General features: G+C 36.6%; 2 non-coding genes across 2 annotated transcripts; one reads left to right on the top strand and one right to left on the bottom strand.

The window, feature by feature from the left end:
- Positions 1-241: 241 nt before the first annotated feature.
- LOC136332781 (small nucleolar RNA SNORA73 family) lies at positions 242-447 on the bottom strand. The gene has a single exon (XR_010730919.1). It is a non-coding gene; the product is annotated as a small nucleolar RNA SNORA73 family (small nucleolar RNA).
- A 14,062-nt stretch (positions 448-14,509) lies between these two features.
- On the top strand, positions 14,510-14,585 carry TRNAA-AGC (transfer RNA alanine (anticodon AGC)). The gene has a single exon. It is a non-coding gene; the product is annotated as a tRNA-Ala (tRNA).
- Positions 14,586-24,015: the final 9,430 nt, after the last annotated feature.

Genomic DNA, 24,015 nt, shown 5'->3' with positions numbered 1-24,015 from the left:
TTTAAGACACTGCCTAACAGTTTTCAGAGTGGCTGTACTATTTTACATTTCTGTCAGTAATATGTCAGAGTTCCATTTATTCTATATCCTTGTCTGTACTTTGTATTATTATTTCTAATTTCAGTTTTTCTAATGGATCAGTAGTCATATTTCATTTTGGGTTTTTTTTTCTGAATAAAAAACAGAACAAAGGATTAGGCTCATATTTAGAATCTTAAATTTATAAGATTTAAACTTTAGTAAATGTCTCCTGCATGGTTTGTCTCCTCAGTCATTGTCCACAGGACTCAGAGAAGCTGTAGGGATATGCAGGTGCAGACTCAGGGCCCAGCTTTCTCTCCAACGTTGTGGAAAGGGACTGTACATCATGGGGCAGAGCCCTATGCTCCCCTTCACCACCTGGACAGAGCCCTGGGGAGAGTGACCTCCCGGGGGTATCCACATTGGGATCATTTTGGTTTTAATTTACATTTCCTTGATGGCTAATGATGTTGAGCATGTTTTTATATGTTTATTTTCCTCCCTATGTTCTCTTTGATGAAGTTTTTGTTCAAATCTTTTTCTATTTTTAAAATTGAGCTATTTTAAAAGCAGATTCATAGATGTGGGAGAGGAGGGGAGATAGTGAGATGGACTCCCACATTGCCCTGACTGGTATCTACCTGGCAACCCCATCTGAGGCTGATGCTCAAATACCAAGCTATTTTTAGCACCTGAGGCTGATGCCCTCTAACCAACTGAGCTATCCTCAGTGCCCAGGGCAACCCTTGAGCCAATTGATCCATTAGCTGTGGAAGGGTAAGAGGGAGAGAAGGGGGAGAAGGAAGTGGGAAGAAGCAGATGGTGGCTTCTCCTGTGTGTGTGCCCTGACTGGGGATCAAACCTGAGATATCCATATGCCCAGCCGACATTCTATCCACTGAGCCATAGGCCAGAGCCCTTTCTTGCCTTTCAGTCAAAGTCTGTATAGGCCTATTTACTCATTCATCTTCTCACTCTCTTATTAAAAAAAAACACTCCAATCTTTTTCAAAGCATTTCAGGTAATGAATTATTATGTATATCACTATATAATAATCAAAATTCCACTCATTTTAAAATTGAAGTTTTTCCCTTAGGGGCTATTTCAGATCAAAGTCTTATAGCTGCAAAGAGGCAGCGTTTTCATTTTCTCTATTTTTGCCTACCAGCACTTCCTTTTTACTCCTCCACTATCCAGGCACCATTGGCTTCCTGAGGACTGAAGGTTAAAGTTGGAAATGTGGAGAAGAGCTAAAGCTAAGGGTCAGGAGAAGTATACTTGGCAGCACTGTTATGAATTGCCATTGGCCCTGGTCTTGGCAGATATTCAGAGCTAAGCCCACTCTTGCAGGGTTTTCAGACACCCCTCCCTCATTGAAGCTCTCACCTACAGTTTCGTGACATAGGTGATGGAGGTACCGCCTCCACATCAACTCTGTGTTAGGCTTTCAACACCCAGCTAGGTGGTTCTTTTTGGCCAAAATTTCTTTAATATGATTCCAGGCCTGGGCTTCCCTTCCATTCTCCCTCCCTCCCTCCCTCCCTCTATCCCTCCCTGCTGCCCTTCCTCCCTCCCTCGTTTTCTCCCTCTCTTCTTTTTTCTGTCTCTCTTTTTCATCCTCTTTTTTTTCTCTTTCTCTCCATATACACATACCATCCACAGGAAAATACACTTGATTTCCCAAAGCATGGCCTTCTACTCTGCTGCTTCTTATCCTTTAAATCTCTCAGGTATTAGTCAGACCATGATCTTCCATATGCCCTAACTATGCAAGGCTTTTTGAGGCTTTCTGTATTAGTCCCTCTACCCCTGGTGGGCCTCACAGCACATCAATAGTTCTCTCCAAAGTAAGAAATCTCTTGTCTTAGACTCCCCAACTTACTTCACAGGGTTAATGGGAAGGTTAATAAAAAGGTCACAAAGTGACTCTGTACCACCATTTTTACGAGTCCTACTTTGATAGCATAGCAGCTTACTTTGGAATGTGAGTAGGTAACCTAACCAAAGTCGAGAGAGTAAGAGTCTCTTTGTAATCTCCCATTACATTTATAAATAACCCCTTTGATCTTTACATGACTGATAACATATGTTAGCTGGGAGAGGATAAATCATGTACCAAATGTAGTTGGTGACTTAGCAGAAAAACAGACTTGCTGCATACTCATCATAGAGTGCTAATTAGAATCTTTACTGTGCATTTTTATTTTCATGGTTCCATCAGTGGGGACTTTCTATATGCATCGTCCTCAGGACAGGACATTACTGCAGAAATGAAGAGGAGAAGAAAGGAATCATTGCTCTTCTTTGAATTCAAGTGTCTGGAGATTTCTAGAAAATAATTGACCGAAGTATGAATGCATGCCTGTTGAAAGGGGGGAAAGGATGTTGCCACCATGCAGAGATGTGGGGTAGAGTAACTTCACGAGAACATGAGGCATAAAGAGAAGGTTTGAAAGAAGGTAAGGGCATACTTATATGTCTCCCTCAATCCAACTCTGTGTTGAGAGAGAAAGTATAGATAGATTTTGGGGACCTAAAAGCAGAGACTTTTGTCTCACTCTGTAAGATTACCACAGAAAATGCTTTCCACTTTTTCAAGATCCAACATTCAGGGTAGAGCAGAGGTTGGGATAGCAAAGCAAAAAGACAGATAATAGAAGAGAGAATACTTGAGACAAGCCCTTGAATTCTAGTAGTCTAGAAAACATTCAACCTTTCCCTATGGTCATGAGAGGAAAGAGTGGCAGATGGCTCAGAGGAGGCCTTGTAGAGCACAGACTGTGTGACCCTGAGTATCAGCAGCTTCCAGAAACAGTGGGTTCAGTGGCCAGTGGCCAAGACCAGAAGCTCTTAATTTGTGAACTAGATCATTGTCCCCAATTCTGGTAGATAAAATTGATAGCACTTAGTAAAATCTTCAGCTCCACAGTTCATTTTCTTCTGATACTTTTCATGACAGCAAGTAAACCTCTTTGATATTTTTTCTGATACTTCTTTTTTTCCCCTTATATCTTTGCCAATGCACCATTTGCAGATGAGGGTCTCTCCCATGGCTCATCCTCTCTTCTAAAGAAAAAACTTAACAGGAACTTGCAGAACTGGAGAAAGAAATCAAGAGAGAAAACCAAACATTAGAAAAAGGCCTCTGAAAAAGAAAGTATAGTAATTCTTTGCTGTAAAGGCTCTCATAAAAACATTTTTGTGCGATAACATGATTCTTCCATTAACATTAGGAAGCAACATTTCTGTATAGAGAAATGAACCTCTCCTAGATGTCCCTGGGAAGTGAACAAAACTCTTCTGCTGTGTCAGGAAACCCTTTTTTTTAGTGCCAGTTAGTAGTGATTTCTCTTTCACCGCAGCTGTTATCTATTTTTTTTTAAGATTTTATTTTTTGATTTTTACAAAGAGAGATGAGGGGAATGAGAAGTATCAACTCATAGTTGCTCCACATAGTTGTTGATTGACTGCTGGCCATATGTGCCTTGACTGGGCAAACCCAGGGTTTTGAAACAGCAACCTCAGCACATCAAGTTGACACTCCATTCACTATGCTACCACAGTCAGGCTATTATCTATTTTCTGATAGAAAGATTGGAAGCAAATTGGCAGAGGATAGAAGTCCATATTAACCATTGATATAATATCTTAAACATTTTTTTATTTAAAATGTTATAAGTCTAATTTGTAATTTTTAGAAAGCACCAAGGCTTCCTTGATAACAGGAGTAGTTAATTCAAAGACAGTCTTTGATTTTTTTTTTACCCAAATATAAGAAGGACCATTAAAAACCTAAGCGGCCAAAGATTCATTTCACAGGATATTATGGGTTTACTGAAAGTTTTCTTGAAGACTTTATTTTTTAAAGTATAGCTTACCAAAGTATGAGCATGATATTTGATTAAACATAATTACCTGGAGTTTCTTGATTCATAGAAAACTTATTGGCCCTATACAGGCTCTGGTACCCAGGCTTTTGTCCTGTTAGGAAAAATACCAAACATGTTGATCGTCAATCAAGAAGTTGCACTTTTTTATCAAATAAATTGAAACAAGAACACAATTTTTTTTTAAAATTATTATAGTTTTCAGAAAACTCAAGAGAAGACTACAGAGATGAAGGGGTGATAGTAATTTTCAGTGATTTTATCTTTTTTACTCTTTTTGCCTTTGAAATTGTAGGTTAATGATATGATACTGTTTAGATGAGATGGACAGGTGTTTCCTGGTGATGAGAATGGAAAAATAATTCTTTTCTATACTGAAAGGAAGTATAAAATAACAATGAAAACGTGAGCTCTAGGGCCAGTTCCTCTGCTTTCTAACCATGCGACCTTAAGCAGTGAAATAATCTCACAATACCTGGTTTTCCTAATGTATTTACCTCAAAGAGTTGTGAAGATTGAATGAGTTAATCAATGTAAAGCAATGAGAACAGAGTTTGGCACATGGTAAACACTCAACAATGCTAGTTATATTGAGTAATTACTGGTGATTGGATTTTATTAAAGTGCCCTAGAAATAACCCCCATATTCAGTTACTCTTATTGTATATTATTGCCAGAAAGGATAGTTTAAGGTCAGTCTTCTGGTATGCAAATTATCCACCCTGAGAAATGTCAAGTGATATTTAATTGGTTTATACTAAATAGTTTAGTACAGCAAGATAAGTCATTTGTTTACTCCAGGGGTTTAGAAAATATCTCAGAAAATGCATATGTGTACTATATTCCCCCAAATTAGACATCATCTTTATAATTTATCATTATAATTGCCTTTTGGTTATTCTGAGAGATGATTGGCACTTCCTGTCTAAAAAGTTTCAACTAAAATTGTTATGGCATGCTATATAGATTTAGATGTTTGAAGCTTTGATTGGCCATTAATCCATCTGTAGGTTGAAACAGGGCCTGTTGGCAGAGGAAAATATTGGTACTACATGTAAGTAATTTCTTGGCCATCCAAGTGAGGCGCCTCATCATTGAGATACATGTCTTGATTATATTTTTTTCATAGAAAATATTAACCTTACTTTCTGCCTAATTGGTTGTTAAATATGTAGAAGGATAGTTGCATTGAATGTTTCATCTGGGAAATGTGTTTTTTTTAAACTCAATGATCAAATATTATTCAAAAAAGAAAAGTTGTACTTATGAAAAATTTTCTAAAGGACATGAAGTCTTCAAGACATTCCACATGTTTCTCAGATCAGATACCAGCACCAGGAGTAGTGCACTAATGCTTTATTGTTTGGAGTCATCACCAAATTCATCATTGCATCTATATAGTGACATCATTAAAGACATTATCTACTACATAAAGGAGAACACTGGAAAAATTATTCTCATATTTCTCAGAGAAAATTATAATTTCTTCATTATATATTTTTTTCTTTAAACAAATCTTACTGTGGTTCCTTATTTACTTTGGCCAGTAGGTATCTTGTTTCTGGCAACTTTTCTGTTTCCAAACATTTATCAGGTCAGGCACAGAAACCAAATACTTATATTTGCATGGTATGCTGAAGGAAAAGAGAGGAAGCTCCTCGTGGCTAGAGGTAGCCAGTCCAAGGTTGTCACCCCACCACACCTGGCTTCCGTAGTTGCCAGAGTTCAGTATGTTTGCACACCATTCATGGTATAGCACTGGGAACCTCTGTCCTGTGGCATACATTTATATATCCTTTCAAATTGTATGAATGATTGAAATCAACCTTAAAAACTTTGTGGAAGGAGGTAGGAAATAAAACACTCAATAATCAAATTGATCAAAAGCAGAGGAACAGCAGACACAATGTGCCAAGGTCACAGAAATTTAGGACAGACTTTCAGGAGCAGGCAGGACTTTAGCATTTTCAGAGAACCCTAAGAAGAGTGCAGGCTCCTTGTAATCCTCTGGCTTGGAATTTAAGAGTGAATTTGGGCCCAAAGCCTAGCTGAAAACTAAAAAATATTTAAAATACTAAGGCCATGATATGACACAGACATTTCCCAGTATAGGTAAGTAGGGAAGAAGATTGGGGACTTAAGAAAGCAAATATTTGAAAACAGGAAAACAGGAGAAATATGCCTTGTAACCCACATTCTTAGATATAACTTGATAAAAAATTTTAAGTGTTATAAGGAAGAACTAGAAGCTGACATCAGAAACCCACTGTTAATAATATGAAATTAACTTTAGTATCTATACTTGCATCAACATTTTAGTAAAATGTGTATAGTAGTCAGTATGTAATATGATATATATACATTGAGTCATTTAAAATTTTTTGTCATTATTTTTTATTAAATCTAAAACTGAAGGTTCCCTGCAGCTACTATTATAGTTGGCTAACTGAGAGAGTATCTTCACTTTTTAAGGCAAGATTGTTTAATACGGAATAGAGCAAAATCAGGTAATTTGTACTCCTTAGAAAATGTTGTGAAACAAGGCTATCTCTTTCTCTGTAGCTGCTACACTATACAATTGTGGCAAGCCAGATTCTTCTATCTATATGATATCAGTCCCCATATTAATATCTTCAGCCAGCTAAAACTCTAGATTTGTATATTATTCAAATTCTCACTCAGTTTCTCACCCTTGGGCAATTTTTTGATATTCTAATTTTAAAGTGTCTTAAAAATTATCTCTAAATCTTGCTTCCACACCTCTTCCACATAGAGCCTTCCTCATCTTGGTTGATAGTAATTGCATCCTTCTAGTTGCTCAAGTTCCAAACTTTCAAGTCTCTTTGATTCTTTACTCTACGTATCATATTTAATTCACCAGAAATTCTTATTGGCTTTACATTGAAAACATATCCAAAATTTTACCACTTTCCTCTGCTTCCTCCATGATCTCCCTGATCCCAGCCATAGATATCATTCATGAGATAGTTGCAATAGGTCCTAACTTAGCTGGTCTCCATCTGCCACTCTCAGCCCTTTACAGTCTATTTTCAACACAACAACCAGAGTAAGCCTTGAATATGGAAGTCATATCATGTCACTCTTATTATTGAGTTACATTTATATGAGCTCCTAGAACAGTGCCTGCCTGGTATATAGTCTGTGTCTATGATCGAACACATGAATAATTCTTAAAAGAGAATAATGAATGATACTTAGAGAAAGCAACTTACTTGCTCAGTAGCTCTTAGAGAATAGCAGAATTAACCCAGGCCTTTGAACTCCACTCTGATGATGTTCTTTTCACTCTCCTAAGCTTCCTCTTTGATATGTTGATAGAACTCTGATGGTAGATATCAGTATTTTTTGGAAAAAAGATGATGAACTGATGAGGAGATGGCTGAGTTCAAGTCCTGCCCCTAACCAGGCAGAATGTGAGTACCATAGATTTTGGCTTGTAGAAGGTAGTTGACTAGATAATCCTTAAAGTCCATTCTGGAGCCAAATAAATCCAGGGACACTGTAAAATATCCCAATTTTCCAACATCAGTTCAACTAAAAAGTCCCTTGGGAATATCAGCAGGACCAGGAAGCCTGCCAGATATGCTAATCTGCTTCTTTGATTCCCAAATACAGCAAGATTTAGTAAACTTGGTGAGTGGGGCAGGGTTTCCCGGAGCTGGGTCCTCAGTGGTGATGTACACAAATGTAGTTGTTTGGGTAAAGCTGAGTGTGGCACCATTCTATTTACTTATTTATTTATTTTATGTCTTTACTTCGTAAAATCAAACCTACATCCAGATTAATGGTGTGATGCCTTAGCGTTTATATCAAGCCTTTGTGTGGTTTTTCTAGCTTCTTAGGTTAGAGCTCACTGTATATATGTACATATATAGGTATTTGTGTTTATTCCTTTACCTCAAATACAAGTTTTTGTCTCAAAATACACTTTCCCAACCCCAATTTTCCCTTTATTCCAGCAAAACAAGTTTTCCCATGGTTTCTTTTAATCTCCCTTTTTTTCTTTTAATTCATTTTATTTATTTGTTTCTTTTTCTCCATCCCTTACTCCCTTCTTTCTTTTTGTCTATTTTCTCTGTACCACTTTTGTTCATACTATTTTCTTCACAAAAGGCCTTCCTCCCTTTTCCTAACAATTCTAACCCACCATGGTTCAAAGATGCAATTTACCTTTGAGAAACCCTCTCTGGCTGTTGTCCAAGAGCCAGAGTACTTATTTTCTCTTATGACTCTAGCTGTTATGATTCTGTTATCATTAATAACTTATTATTTGTAGTTCTTGATTTGTTGTTGCTCATTCTCCTGTAGTAAATACACTCTGATACTCACTGGATTACAAACTTCTTGAGTACCCGGACTTGTCTTCTAGATCTCTTAGATCTTCCTTTTCACATTCAGTGCAGGTTTGGGAAGAGAGCAGGAAGCACCCTAAAAGTCTGTGTTTCAGTTATCTATTGCATCAGAACAAAACCCCTCAAAATTAGAACTTAAAGCAACCATTTTATTTTACTCATGGGTTTAGAGGTGAGGAACTTGGGAATGGCTTTGCTGGTGGTTTGTCTCTGGCTCCTCTGATGTCAGCTAGGGCAGCTGGAGCTGGAGGATGCACTTACAAGATGATTTCTTCCCTCCCTTGTCAGGTGCCTTGGGGTTCCTTGGCCTGTTGCTCTGCATGCTGTCTTATCCTCCAAGGCCTTTCTATGTGGCTTGGTCTCCTCATAGCACTGTTGTCCTGAGGTAGTCACATTTCTTGTGTAATGCTGGCTTCCAAGAGGAAGAAGTCAGAAGCTCCAGGCCAATTAAGAGGTATGCTCAGAACTGGCACAGTGCCATGTCAGTTCTTTTACTGGACAAAGTAGTCACAAGACCTCCCATATTCAAGGGAGTAAGAGAAATGGATTCCATGGGAATATGACAAGGTCACATTGTGGAGAGCATGAAGAATGGCTTATTGTTGAGTCCATTTTTGAAAAATACAATGAGACTCAACATGCAGAGTAAATTTAATGCAATGGTTTTATCTTAGAAACATTTTTGAGTAAAATATAAAATACATAAGTTGAAGAGTCAAAAGTTTAAATGTGTGAAATAAATATGATTTTAGAGCAACCAATCAATAAAAAAACAAATATATAGACCAATGTCTTATTAACAGGATCTGCACAGCTAGGTTCTAGTCTGAGGTACTGTGATCAACCTGAATGATTATGAAATGATGTACTATCAGTATCATGGTAGCCTCTGTTCATTGATTAGGTGGAAGGTAGTAATCACTAACCTAATTTAGAAACTCTTGCTGTGTCAAATGTAGTAGCGGCATAACCATGGTATTTTCGCCTTAGTAAAGAGCCTGAGTTCAGTTTGTGGTATAACATTAAAAAGGTGTTCATTGCTTTTCCAGCTTAATTCTCCAGTCTCATCAATTCAAATCTTATACTTTTTAGTTCTGCAGGTTAACCTGTAAAACAGAACAGAAAATAAATTGTATTTTATTTATTCACATTAGTATTAAAATATTTTTTAAACATGTACTATGTTTAAAATGCTTTGTGTACTATGCAGGATAAAAGATAAATTTTGGTTAAATTGAAGAGAATAATATCTTAGTTGCTGATGTTTAATATTGCAGTCCTGTGTGTATGTCTGTGTATGTGTATTAGGATTTGAGTGAGTTTCTGACATAGATTACTAAGGGAACTAGGCAGGCTATCTTAGAGTTTTAAGTAGAATATTGATATTATTTCATTGAGTCTTATACTCACCTACTAAATTAGAAGTTCCTTAAGCTCAACAGGTCAACACTATGTCTTATTCATCTATTTCTATAGAAACAGTACCTGGCATGTTTTACATACCCACTAAATATATGCCACTCTTTGGAGTAGAATTTCTATGCAAATGAAACTATTGCAGGTAAACTAATTCTGATTAGACCACCCTGGGAACTTGAAGTCAAAACAGACCACTTAGCTTTCCAGAAACTTGAGGAAAAACATGGCCCCCTGGGAGTGTTTGTCCAATATCATATGGGTGAATCTTTGTATGCCTGAATCTATCACCCTATTATTTACATTGACTTATCTGCAATTATTTGTTAAGATGATGTCAGAGTGATGGCATGTGAGGGATGCTCCTGATCTCTCCCCTTCAAATTTCAACAGGTTGAACAAATGTGGTTCAGTGAAGGAACCCCAGCTGGGCTCACAGGCAAGCCTGAAAGATCTGCACACCAAATGGACTAAAGATGGGGCAGGGTGAAAGGGGGGAAGACAATAAAATTCACTCATGGTGGACTTTGGAGAAGAGACAAACCTGGAGTGACTGGGTTTTATTTTCTCTGCTGGACTATGGGGAGGAGGGAAGCTTGGGTTCTCTGGATTTTGTCTGAGGGATATGGACAGGGAAACTCAGAGTGACTGGGTCTCCTTCTGCTGGGAGGAGTGGTGAGATATAGGGGCAAAGGGGAGATAAACCAAAACAGTCAGAGCATGGGGTCATGGCCAGTGTTCCCACAGTCTACCTGCAGCCTGCACTTGGCAGAGACAGAAAGCTAAAGTGCGGCCCCCCATGCTCCCAGATCCAGCCTCCCTCATCTCACTGTATGGAGAATGGCAGAGACGAACCCCCAGGTAGCTCTCCAGAGACACTCTCTCCCCTGAGGAGGAGACGTGCTCCACATTCGGTCCTGAGGTCTGTTATTATGTGGGAAGGAACACATGAAAGCCTGAGAATACTATTGCTAGAGCTGTAAAACTGTAAAGCTGAAGCCATAAAACCAAAACTGGAAAGCCCTTACAACACGCCTCACCCACCAATGTGACTGCAACCCTGCCTACATCATTGTGACAGCAACATCTCAGCAGAGGACAGACCAGAAACTTCACAGAGCTAAAAGTTGTAATATAGTGACACCTACTGGAAGAAATCTCTCAAAACCAAAATTTATTTTTCCAAACATTATATTTTTTACTTTTATTTTATGTGGTGTTTTGTTTTGGATTATTTTTGTTTGTGTTTGATCTTTTTTTGTGGATTTTCTTCTTGTCATAATTTTTAAATGTTTTATATTTTTCTTGTATTTTTTAAAATTTTCTATATTTTTAGTTGTTTTTTTGTTAGGGTTCTTAACAATACCACTCTCAAACGCCATCAAAGGAGAAGAAATTGAATACCATGGCTACACAATACAGAGACATAGTTCAGAAAGAAAATAAAAAATCTCCAGAAAAAAATCTCAATCACATGGAAATTTTGGAGTTAAATGATAGAGTATTCAATATTGAAGTTCTGAAAATACTTAATCAGATGCAAGAAGACACCAATACGCAACTTAATAAGGTCAGAAAACAAATTAATGAACAAAACAAAACAAATACCTTACCAAAGAGATAGAAACTTTAAAAACAGAGATGCAGAATTCAGTACATGAATTGAGGACTGAGGTAGCAAGTTTAGCTAATAGAACAAGCCAGATAGAAGAAAGAATCAGTGATATTGAAGACAGGCAACTAAAATGCTATAGAGAAAAAAGGAGAGAAACTCATGAATTAAAAAAAAAATCAGAAAGCTCTACAAGAATTGTATAACTCTGTCACAAAGAACAATATAAGAATAATGAGTATATCAGAAGAAGAAGAGAGGGAGAAGGGAATGAGAGCCTATTCAAACAAATAATTGATGAGAATTATTTGTGGAAAGAGAGCCTCAAATTCAAGAAACAAACAGAATATTGAGTTTACTGCAACTGAAACAGACCTACTTCAAGGCACATCATAATAAAATTAAAAAAAAAATCAACGATGAAGAAAAATCCTCAAGAAAGCTAGGGAAAAGAAGAACATGACATATAAAGAAAAGCCCATTAAAATATCACTAGACTTCTCAGCAGAAACTCTACAAGCCAGAAGAGAATGGACTCAAAGGTTCTAAATACTGAAAGAGAGGAATTACCAGCCAAGAATACTATAGTATATCCATCAAAGTTATCCTTCAAATATGAAGGAGAAATAAAAGCTTTTACAGACATACAGAAGCTGAGGGAATTTACCACCAGAAAATTTTCACTGCAGGAAATACTTAAGGGGGTTATTCAACCAGATACAAAGAACAGAACAAATCAACACTACAAATAAAAGCTCCAACAAGGTCACAATAAAAACAAGAATAATGTGTGAATAACATAAAAGGGGAGAGGATAAAGATCTGTAGTAGCAAAGGAGGATGGAGTGCAGAAACACTCATAAGACAAAGGACTCTTGTACATATGAACATTTTTCTCTTAATAACCTAATGATAACCATCCACAGAAAAAGCCACCACTGAAACACACAGCTTAAAAAAAGAACAAACGGGAAAGAAATATAGAATATCACCAAACAAAAAAAAAACTGACAAAATAAAAAGAAAAATCAACAAGACACAGAGCTATCAGAGAACAAAACATAAAATAGCTATAGGAAATCCTCATGTGTCAATAATTACCTTAAATGTAAATGAACTAAACTCACCAATAAAGAGGCACAGAGTAGCAGACTGGATCAAAAAGCAAAAACCAGCCATATGCTGCCTTCAAGAGACACATCTAAGCTGCAAGGACAAAAGTAGATTCAAAGTGTAATGTTGGAAAAACGGTTCCCAAAGCAAATAATATCCAAAGAAAAGCAGATGTAGCCATACTCATATCTGACAATGCTGATTTCAAGAAAACAAAAGTAACCAAAGACAAAGATGGACATTTCATAGTGATAAAGGGGACATTGTAGCCAGAAGATATAACATTTCTTAATGTATATGCACCAAAATGGGGAGCACCAAAATATATAAGACATATACTGATCTCAAAAACAGAAGCAGACAAAAACACAATCATGTTTGGAGATTTCAACACACCATTAATGGCTTTAGATAAATCATCCAAACAAAATATCGGTAAAGAAATACCGGCTTTAAATGACACTCTGGACCAAATGAATATAATGGACATTTATAGGACATTTTATCCCAGAAAGTCAGATTATACATTCTTCTCCATTGTGCATGAAACATTCTAAAGGATAGATCATATGTTGGGCCACAAAACTAACATCAACAAATTCAGAAAAACTGAAATTAAACCAAGCATATTTTCTGATTATAAGGCTGTGAAATTAGAATTCAACTGTAAAAAAGAAGTAAAGAAGCTCACAAAAATGTGGAAATTAAACAACATACTTCCAAAAAATGTCTGGGTTAAAAAAGAAATAAAAGCAGAGACTTAAAGATATATACAGACAAATGAAAATGACAACACAACACATCAAAATTTCTGGGATGCAGCAAAAGCAATAATAAGAGGGTATTTATATATCATTACATGATTATATCAAGAAAAAAGAGAGATCTCAAGTAAACAACGTAACATCACACCTTATGGGAAGTAGAAAAAGAAGAACAAAGGCAACCTAAAGTCAGCAGAAGAAATGAAATAGTAAAACTTAGAGCAGAACTAAATGAAATAGAGAATAGAAAAAATTAATATAACAAAGAGCTGGTTCTTTGAAAATATCAATAAAATTGACAAACTGCTTGCTAGAGTCACTAAGGAAAAGAGGAAGAACATATACACAAAATCCAAAATGAAAGAGGAGAAAATACCACAAAAATCATAGATATACAAAGGATCATAGTAGAATATTATGAAATATTATATGCCACCAAAGTCAACAATCTAGAGGAAATAAATAAATTTCTAGAACTATACAATCTTCCTAGACTGAGTCATGAAGAAATAGAAAACCTAAATAGACCTCTAAGCATGGTGGAAATAGAAACAACTATCAAAAATTTTCCCCAAAATACAAGTCCAGGACCAGATTGCTACACTAGTGAATTCTACAAAACATTCAAAGAAGATAATTTTTCTATCCTCAAAATATTCCAAAAATAGAAGAAACAAATCTCCCCAACTAATTTTATGAGGTCAACATAACCCTTATACCAAAACCTGGCAAGGACAACACAAAAAAAGAAAAGCACAGACTAATATCATGAATACAAATGTAAAAATCCTAAACAAAATACTAGCAAATCAAATATTACAACACATTAGAAAAATAACACACCACGATAGGTGGTATTCATTCCAAGAGCACAAATATGATTCAATATATGGCAATCACTCAATGTAATATACCACATCAACAAAACAAAGAACACAATTTATATGATTCTATCAATAGATGCAGAAAAGGGATTTGATAAGCTACAACATTGCTTTATGTTAAAAAAAAACTCTCAATAAAATCAGAATAGAAGGAAAATACTTCAACATAATAAAGGCCATATATGACAAACCATCAACTAATATCATCCTAAATGGTAAAAAAAATGAAGGCCTTTTCTCTAAAATCAGGATTAAGAAAGGCTGCCCACTCTCTCCGCTCTTACTCAACATAGTTCTTGAAGTTTTAGCCAAAGCAATCAGGCAAGAAAAAAATAAAGGCATCCATATCAAGAAGGAAGAAATAAAATTATCACTTTTTGCAGCTGACATGATCCTGTATATAGCAAACCCCAAAGACTCCACCAAAAAACTCTTAGAAGCCCTGGCCGGTTGGCTCAGTGGTAGAGCGTCTGCCTAGCATGCAGAGGACCCGGGTTTGATTCCCGGCCAGGGCACACAGGAGAAGCGCCCATTTGCTTCTCCACCCCTCTGCCGTGCTTTCCTCTCTGTCTCTCTCTTCCCCTCCCGCAGCCAAGGCTCCATTGGAGCAAAGATGGCCCGGGCGCTGGGGATGGCTCTGTGGCCTCTGCCTCAGGCGCTAGAGTGGCTCTGGTTGCAACATGGCGATGCCCAGAATGGGCAGAGCATCGCCCCCTGGTGGGCAGAGCGTCGCCCCTGGTGGGCGTGCCAGGTGGATCCCGGTTGGGCGCATGCAGGAGTCTGTCTGACTGTCTCTCCCAGTTTCCAGCTTCAGAAAAATGGAAAAAAGAAAAAAAAAACTCTTAGAAGCAATAAACTAGTACACTAAAGTTGCAGGATAGAAAATCAATATACCAAAGGCCACTGCTTTCTTATATGCTAACAATGAAATATCAGAAAATGAACTCAGAAAGAACAATTCCTTTTACAATTTACAATAACAAAAATATATTAGGAATAAACTTAACAAAGGATGTGAAGTACCTATATACCAAAAACTACAAAACATTATTAAAATAAATTGAAAGGCATACACTGAAATAGAAAAATATTCCATGTTCATGGATTTGAAGAATCAACAGTTAAAATGGTCATATACCCAAAGCAATATGTAAATGTAATGCAATCCTCATCAAAATCCCAATGTCATTTTTTAATGAAATAGAACAAAAAATAACCAGGTTTGTATGGAACCATAAAAATCCCAAATAGCCAAAGCAATCCTGAAGAAAAAGAATGAAGCCAGAAGTATCACACTACCTGACTTCAAATTATACCATAAAGCCACAATAATCAAAATAGAATGGTATTGGCAGAAAAACAGACATACAGACCAATAGGACAGAATTAAGAGCCCAGAACAAAACCCACATATATATGGACAAATCATCTTTGATAGAGGAGCCAAAAGCACACAATGGAGAAAAGAAAGCCTCTTCAATAAATGATACTAGGAAAATGGAAAACCACATGCAAAAGAATGAAACTTGACTACAGTTTGTCCCCTGCACAAAAATTAATTCAAAATGGATCAAAGACCTAAATATACAATCTAAAACTATAAATTACATAGAAAAAAAACATTGGCACTAAGCTCATGGACCATGGCCGTAAAGAATAATTTATTAATTAGAGCCCAAAGGCAAGGGAAGTAAAGGCAAAAATAAATGAGTGGTACTATATCTAACTAAAAAGCTTCTACATAACAAAAAAGACTGACAACAAAACAAATAGGCAGCCAATTAAATGGGCGATGATATTTGCAAACAACAGCTCCAATAAGGGGTTAACACGCAAAATATATAAAGAACTCACAAAGCTCAGCAACAAACAAGCAAAAAATCCAGTTAAAAAATGGGGAGAGGACCTGAAGAGACAGTTCTCCCAAGAAGACATACAGATGCCCAACAGATACATGAAAAGATGTTCACCTTCACTAGCTATTACAGAAATGCAAATCAAAACTACAATGAGACACCACCTCACACCTGTTAGATTGGCTATTATCAACAAGACATGTAATAACAAGTGTTGGACAGGCTATGGAGAAAAAAAGAACCCTCATTCACTACTGGTGGGAATGTAAATTAGTACAACCATTATGGAAGAAACTATAGTGGTTCCTCAAAAAATTAAGAATAGAATTAAGAATAGAACTACTATATGACCCAGCATTTACTGGGTTTCTACCAAAAAAACTAAAAGAAAGTGTTACATAAAGACACATGCACCCCCATGTTCATCACAGCATTATTCACAGTGGCCAGGACATGGGAATAACCAGTGTGTTCCTCAATAGAGGACTGGATAAAGAAGATGTTGTACATATATACAATGGAATACTGCTCAGCCATAGAAATGATGACATAGTGACATTTACAACAACATGGACGGACCTTGAGAATGTTATACCAAGTAAAATAAGTAATTCAGAAAAAGCTAAGAACTGTATGATTTTACACATAGGTGGGATATAAAACTGAGACTTGTGGACATAGATAAAAGTGAAGTGGTTAACAATGGGAAGGAAGTTTGGGTAGGGGGACAGGAAAAAGGTTGGAGAAGGGTGTAAAGAGGGACAAATATAAGGTGATGGAAAATGATTTGACTTTGGGTGCTGTGTATACAACATAATCAACAGTTCAAATGCTATAGAAATGTTTACCTGAAACCTATGTACTCTTATTGATCAATGTCACCGTGTTGATCAATAAAAATTCTTTAAATAAATAAAATTCTTTAAATAAATAAATAATAAAAACTTACCTGCAGTCTTAGGATCTGTTGATAATAGAGTATTTCCCAAAGTTCCTGAAAGCAAATAACCTTTACTGAAACATCACTGGGTATGGAATGAATCAGAAACATGTGGATTAAATTTCCCTGAAAATTTCTTTGGTTATAAAAATTAAGAAGAAAAAGTGTTTGGCCAGATGCATTGTTGGTGATGCCAAACCCAAATTATTTTAAAAATGTGAGTGCTGGTTAGATAAACAAACAAACAAGTTTATTTCTCTCTTGCTTTATAAACCCCACTCACTGTAAAATCTTCAGCCAGCTTGCAGCCAGGTTTTATAAAAGTTTTTGAGAAGTCTATAGTTTTCTTGTTTTCCTGATCATTGGAATAAAAAAGTTCCATAGATAAATGCTCCTGAGAACATAAGTGAGAAATGATGACGTTTTTCAGTAGAGTTCCACGGATCGAGATGGGTTTGTAAGATTTATTTGATTTATTAATGCTAACTGAAGATTTTATGTAAAATAGTTTACTTCATAAGAGCAGCAGCAGCTGATTTGTTCAAGCCAAACTATTCCTAAAATATTGAAAGCTTTGGCATGATAAACATATGTGAAATGGAGAAAATACCTTTATCATTCACACAACAAACTTGAAACTAGTTAAGTCTCAAAATTCTACTTAGTGAAATGAAGTGCTTTAGTATCAAAATAAATTTTATTTTTATGGTTATTATTATTATTCCAGTTCTCTCCACCAAAAACCATTAAATAATTGGTTAAGCATCTATGTGTCTGTACCCAGTACAATTTAAGGGGGGCCACAAAGATATGGTCCCTGGTAATTAGACAGACATGAATATGTATACCTGAGAGACATTAAGAAATAAATGGGCCCTGGCCAGATGGCTCAGTTGGTTTGAGAGTCATCCCAAAGCACAGAGGTTGCCGGTTTGATCCCCGGTCAGGGCACACACAGGAACAGATTGATGTTCCAGTCTCTTTTTCTCTCTCTCTCAAATCAGTTAATAAGTAAATAGGCCACAGTATATTTCTGTCAGTGGCTCTCACACTTAATTGAGCACAAATATCTGGAGATGTTATTTTTAAAAGATTGCAATGGTCTCCTCTTCTCCTCCAGAGGTATTGACATGAACCTGGGGCTAGGAATCTGCATTTTCAAAAAAAGATATCCAAATTCATTCTGTTGAAGATTATCCAAGTAGTACAAACATGGATTTAGAAGAGAGAAAACATTTTGAGGTTTGTATTGGGAGGAAGGACTGAGGAATTTCTACCGCAAAGCATAGGGACACAAGGACATTACACCACCTAATCAACACCAGTTTGTGTAAATATTGTTTTCAGATGATAATTATGGATTTCAAGAAATGCATCTGTTCATTCCATAAATATTTATTAAATTCTAGGTAAGCTCTGAAAAAACAAAAATATGAATTCATGCCTTTATAAATTTTATACTCTAGTTTGGGGACATATTCTATGAAAAAGAAATAAATAAAATAATTTGTATATCAGGTAGGGTTAAGTGTCAAGAGAAAAGCCAAGTGGGGAGGAGGTTGAAATTTCAGGAAGAGTTGTCATCAGAAAGGGCCTTGTTCAGAAGGTGACATTTGAATAAAATTTAAAGGAGGCAAGGGAACAAGGAACAGTCTCTGGAATACCCTAGTTTGGAAGTTTTCAGGCTGATGGAACAGCAATTGCAAAAGAATAGAGTGGGCGAGAAGAGAAGGCAAAGAGGTGAGAGCTAAATTGGAAGGGGGTTAGGAGATCACAGACTTTGGCTTCTCCTCTGAGTGGTATGGGGCAGACTCACACAGATTATGAAGTGGCAATAAAAGGGCAATTCAGTTAGTTATTCACTCTATGACATTTACAGAGCTAGCAGTGTAGTGTTAGTGTTGTTGGGATATTTGGATGGATGGTGATCAGAGGATGGAAAAGGACGGGTAAAATGTCAAAAACCTGACGCTGTCCTCAAATTACATTTTAGTGTACAGTACATGGGGATTATATATGTGTAAATCCTTTAGTCCATGAACAATTATTGTCCAAAGTAGTCAATATTTTCTTCAGTTTTCAGGGGTTTTTTAAGCATATAAATGTGGAGTATTTCTTTTTAAGAATGAAAAATCTGAGAATTTGGCCTTATTAGAAAGGTATTGGAAGTCATGGATTAAAGTAGAATATATATATATTTAGTGAAATCTTCCATTTCCATTTCTAAATACCCAAGGTTTAAAGTAAACTTTAATATCTGAGAGAGAACATTAAGAACAATGAATCAGAATCACCAAATTTCCTAAGCTAGGGAACCCAAGATGAGGCAAACAAGCCATGTAAAATATCTGGGAATTACAAAGTGTTCCTACTCCTTTCAGGGTAGAGACTGTTCTGCCACTAGTAAATTATAGTTGATAAATTCAGATTATAACACCAAGGGGTGTTTGTTTTCAGTTTACTAAGATGCAGCTGTGCTCATAGGAAACATGCCCATGCCTCGGATAAATAGATAGTGTGCTGGTTGGAATGAGACTTTGACAGTGTCTGGCTGTTATGCATGTTTTTGTCTGATTTCATTCTCCCTCAGCAACATCTTTTATTTCATCTACCTTCTAATTAATTAACAATTCCAAGGAACCTGTGCGACTAAATATTTCTGTCAATGAACTATCTGTCACCTATTACCAGAAGGCAATATCTTCAAATATTCATTCATGACTGAAAGATGCTGTCCAGGCCCTGGCCAGGTGGCCAGGTGGCCTTGTCCCAGCCTGCCAAGGTTGAGTGTTGGATACCTGGTCAAGGCACATATGAGAAGTAATCAGTGAGTAACCAATTAAATGGAACAACTAAGTGAAACAATGAGTTGATGCTTCTCTCTCTTTCTCTCTTTCCCTCCCCTCTCTTTTCCTATCTCCCTTTCTTTCAAATCAATGATCTCCCTTTCTTTCAAATCAATGAAAAAAAAGATGTTGTCCATATTTCATAGGTTCCTAGATGTTAAAGAGACTGGATTGTACTTAACATTATTCTAGTTTGAGATATATATATATATAATTTTTTTTTTCCTGATACAGAGAGAGAGTCAGAGAGAGAGATAGGGACAGATGGACAAAAACAGAAAGAGATGAGAAGCATCAATCATCAGTTTTTCATTGCAACATCTTAGTTATTCATTGATTGCTTTCTCGTATGTGCCTTGACCGTGGGCCTTCAGCAGACTGAGTAACCCCTTGCTCAAGCCAGCGACCTTGGGTCCAAGCTGGTGAGCTTTGCTCAAACCAAATAAGCCCGTGCTCAAGCTGGCAACCTCAGAGTCTCGAACCTGGGTCCTCTGCATCCCAGTCCGATGCTCTATCCACTGTGCCACCACCTGGTCAGGCTAGTTTGAGGAATATTAAAATAATATATAACATAATTTTACAGAGCATCACAAGTATAATCAACTGTAAATGTTTGGGAATTATATAATAGAGGTATAAAAATTAGTCTCATTTTTCAGATGAAGAAATAAAGGTTGTTGGCTTGCCCAATTTCACATAGCTAAACTAATGTTAGAGCTAGTTTACGTCAAGTCCCATTTATCTCACTTTCAGCATCAGGCTCTAGAATGTTCTATCACTACCAGAGCTTTAACTAGAATCATCTAAGAATTGGTGGATGTTATCTATGACTCACTACTGAAAGTACCTAGACTCAAGTGATCTGTCCAGTTCCATGGACACATTTCACATAAGATTGGGTCCTGGAATGTTAGAATGGGAGGCACAGTGAAGAAGGTAGTCCAACTCTCATTTTTAGATAAGTTGTGTGTTCTGCAAGACTTTCATGCTCCAGCTGCACCCCGGCTTTAGTTCATTTCTTCCTCTAACTCAGCACTCTTTTGTAAATCATGACAGCTTGACAGAATTATCTGAATTATGCCAGCTTATTATCTTCATTGGCAATAAAATTAAAAGTCTAGGTCTTCTCTTTTATTATTATTATTATTAATCAGGTTTTCTGGTAGCAATCGAAACATCTTGACTGTGAGCCACTTCTGCAGCTTTGCTAACCAGCCATTTAGGACCTAAGCTTCTGGATCAGAAAAATAAAGAATTCAAAGGAAAAGAAGCAGTGTTTGGTTGAGTTGGCTTGGCTCTCTTTGCTTCTTTAGTATTCAAGTGGGCAATTTGTACAATTTCCCTTGCTTTGATCTTAGCTGCCCACACTACCAAGTTGCAGGCACAATTACTTGCCTGTCTCTCTATCCATAGACTTTGAAGGACATGGAAAAAACTCACCCATTGTGAAACTCCCAGACTGAAAGTGCCTCCAGTTGCTGCTACTGCTGACTTGGGCCATATGAAAGGAGGCAGCCTCAGCCAGGCCTGCCCCCAAGCCACCCACCCGGCCAAACTTCTCCAGCTTGCCAACATCATTTCCTGGTGAAGCTCCCTGCTGTGTGTCCACTGGCAAGCCCCTGGAACAGCAGGAATACCCAATCAGGAATTAATTAATGGGAAGAAGAAGGCAAGACAGAGCTTTCTATTTAACTTGGAACCATGATAACCACGAAATGGCTCTGGGTATTTTGTGAATCAGATTTCTGTCAAATCCATCTATTTTTTTGATTCAGACACACTTGAGTGATTGTACTGTTTTTTGGTAAGAACTATTTGATGTTCAAAAGACTTGAAGCCATTTAGACCACTTTCTTTTCCCCTTTTCAAATACAAGTTTGCATTTTGTCCACCACAAAGAGAATGCAATTGCCAAAAGGTTCGAGTTTACTTTGAAAGCCCAAACCCACAAACTCTGATTGGTTTCTACATTTGGCCAGACATATTCTCCAGAGACCCAGCCCTTACATCAAATGGGATAATATGAGGTCATAATGAAGAATGTACACTTTGGGGTAGACACCCTAATTTCAAATCACTCATCTTTATTTTTGAGAAAATAGCCACATCTTTCTTAGCCTCATCTTTCAATGGGGTAGTAAGAGTACCAACTTCCTTGTAATACTGTATTTGGAGCATTTAGGAACCTGACAAAGAGAAAACAGTTTAAGAGAAAATTGGGGAGAACTAACTTTTGGTAAGGTTTATTTGCATCTGCGTATTTTCTTTTCATAGAAATGACTTGAAATGATTTTTATTAATAAAGAAGACTAAAGCAATTATACAATATTGCAGACTTAACAGTAAACGCTTATAAAACTTAACAGCTAACGCTTTTTAAAAGTTCTTAAAAATTTTCAAAAGTGCATATCAAGTGCATCTTAAATTATTTAGTTTGATTTTAAGAATATTTTCTGGAGGAAACTTAACTAATAGTGGCCAGAGATTAAAAGGTTATGAGAGTATAACTTAAGACAAGAGAAAAGAAGGAAGAATAGGTCCAGAGATACCAGAAAACATGAGTCAGAAAGTCCAACTATAAGAATTCCTATAGGACAGAAGGAGGAGGAATCAAATTTAAGGTAGCAAAGTTTTAGTGGAATTCACATACCTTCTGATGATAGATGAGTGGTGTAATTATGGAGCTTTTGTGGCAAATTCAAAGTGAGAATTTGATCTTGATTTAAATATGAATTTAGCCTGACCTGTGGTGGTGCAGTGGATAAAGCGTTGACCTGGAATGCTGAGGTCTTGGATCAGTGGTTCAAAACCGTGGGCTTGCCTGGTTAAGGCACATATGGGAGTTGACGCTTCCTGCTCCCCCCCCCTTTTATCTAAAATAAATAAGTAAAATTTAAAAAAAGAGATCTTTCTAAAAAAATAATATAGATTTAGATCTTTGTTTTACTATGGTTCTGGCATTCAACTTCGTTAACAGGGAAATCGATTTCACTACAGTTTGGTTGGTCTTTCTGGTACTCAGTCTCATCATCTGTGACCTAAAGAACCAACAATAGACAACCATGAAGGCTCTTCTGTCCCAGCTTAAACATATTACAATAGTTCTATCATTGGTTGTCAGTGCTTGTTGGACTACTTTAGTAAAGATTTGATTCTTTAATTTTGTGCTGTTTGAGGGACTCAATGAATCTTTTCCACCATTCTACAGCCTGTAAGGACTGATGTACTGAAAATACTACATAATCATTGAAACAGACAACCCAAGAAATGTGGTAATTGAAATGCCACTCAACTTTGTGGCCCTGAGACGAGTTACTTACACTGACTATTTCTTTGTTGACATAGAAAAGAGTGGTTTGATGATTTGTAAGTGGGTTAATGGGACAAAACATACATAATGTAGACATTTTAATAACCACTCAAACCAAGCAAAATGTATGCCATGATAATGGACCATCATTGTTGGCACCATTGTCCAGTATTTACATATTATGGTGGTAATGCTGTCAGAAGACCAGGTCTACATCAAAGAACCTGCTGAACCATGATATCCTTTCTGCAAGTGTTCAGTGAGAGAATTACTATATATTTCTACCAGATATAATGGTCTACAGTGCAGATTTTATTTTTAAATAAATTTATTGGGGTCACATTGGTTAATAAAATTATATAGGTTTCAAGTATGTAATTCTATAATATATCATCTGTATGTTCTATTGTGTATTTACCATCCAAAGTCAGTTTTAAGTCATTTATCCCAAGAATAACTTTATTATTAATCTTAATATTCAGGGTGAGGAAATTGAGGCACGGAGAGCTTATATAGCTGTTAAGTGTCAGAGTATGTATTCAAATCTCGATGTTATATTTCTATTTAACAAATGTTAACTCTATAAAACACGGCTTTACAGGAATAGAAACTAAAAAGAAAAAAGTAGGAATTCTGAGTAATAATAATAATAAAAACAAGACTAAGCAGAGTAAGAAGTTCAGTTATTGAAGGTTAGAGGTATGGGAGTATGGGGGGTCCTCAGGTTATGACAGTCTTGACATACGACATTTTGAATTCATGATGCTCACTCTCATAAAAACTTAGAAAAATTGGGACATGACTGTTTCAACCTACACTGTTGGCATCATACTTACAGACTTCGTGGGTGAGCCAGTTTGGTTATACGCAGCGGAAGAATACTCAGTACAGTGTACAGGACAGTATATTTATGTCTTTTTCCTTTTTCTGTGGCTTAGTTGTGTTTTTATGTTCTAGATTATGATTTTACAACTGTGTTAGGATAAGTAAGTG

The sequence above is a fragment of the Saccopteryx bilineata genome, chromosome 3 (assembly GCF_036850765.1).
Source record: "Saccopteryx bilineata isolate mSacBil1 chromosome 3, mSacBil1_pri_phased_curated, whole genome shotgun sequence".
Classification (NCBI taxonomy): Eukaryota; Metazoa; Chordata; class Mammalia; order Chiroptera; family Emballonuridae; genus Saccopteryx; species Saccopteryx bilineata.
Note: the sequence above shows the minus strand (reverse complement) of the source record. Positions and strands in the feature narration are given on the sequence as shown.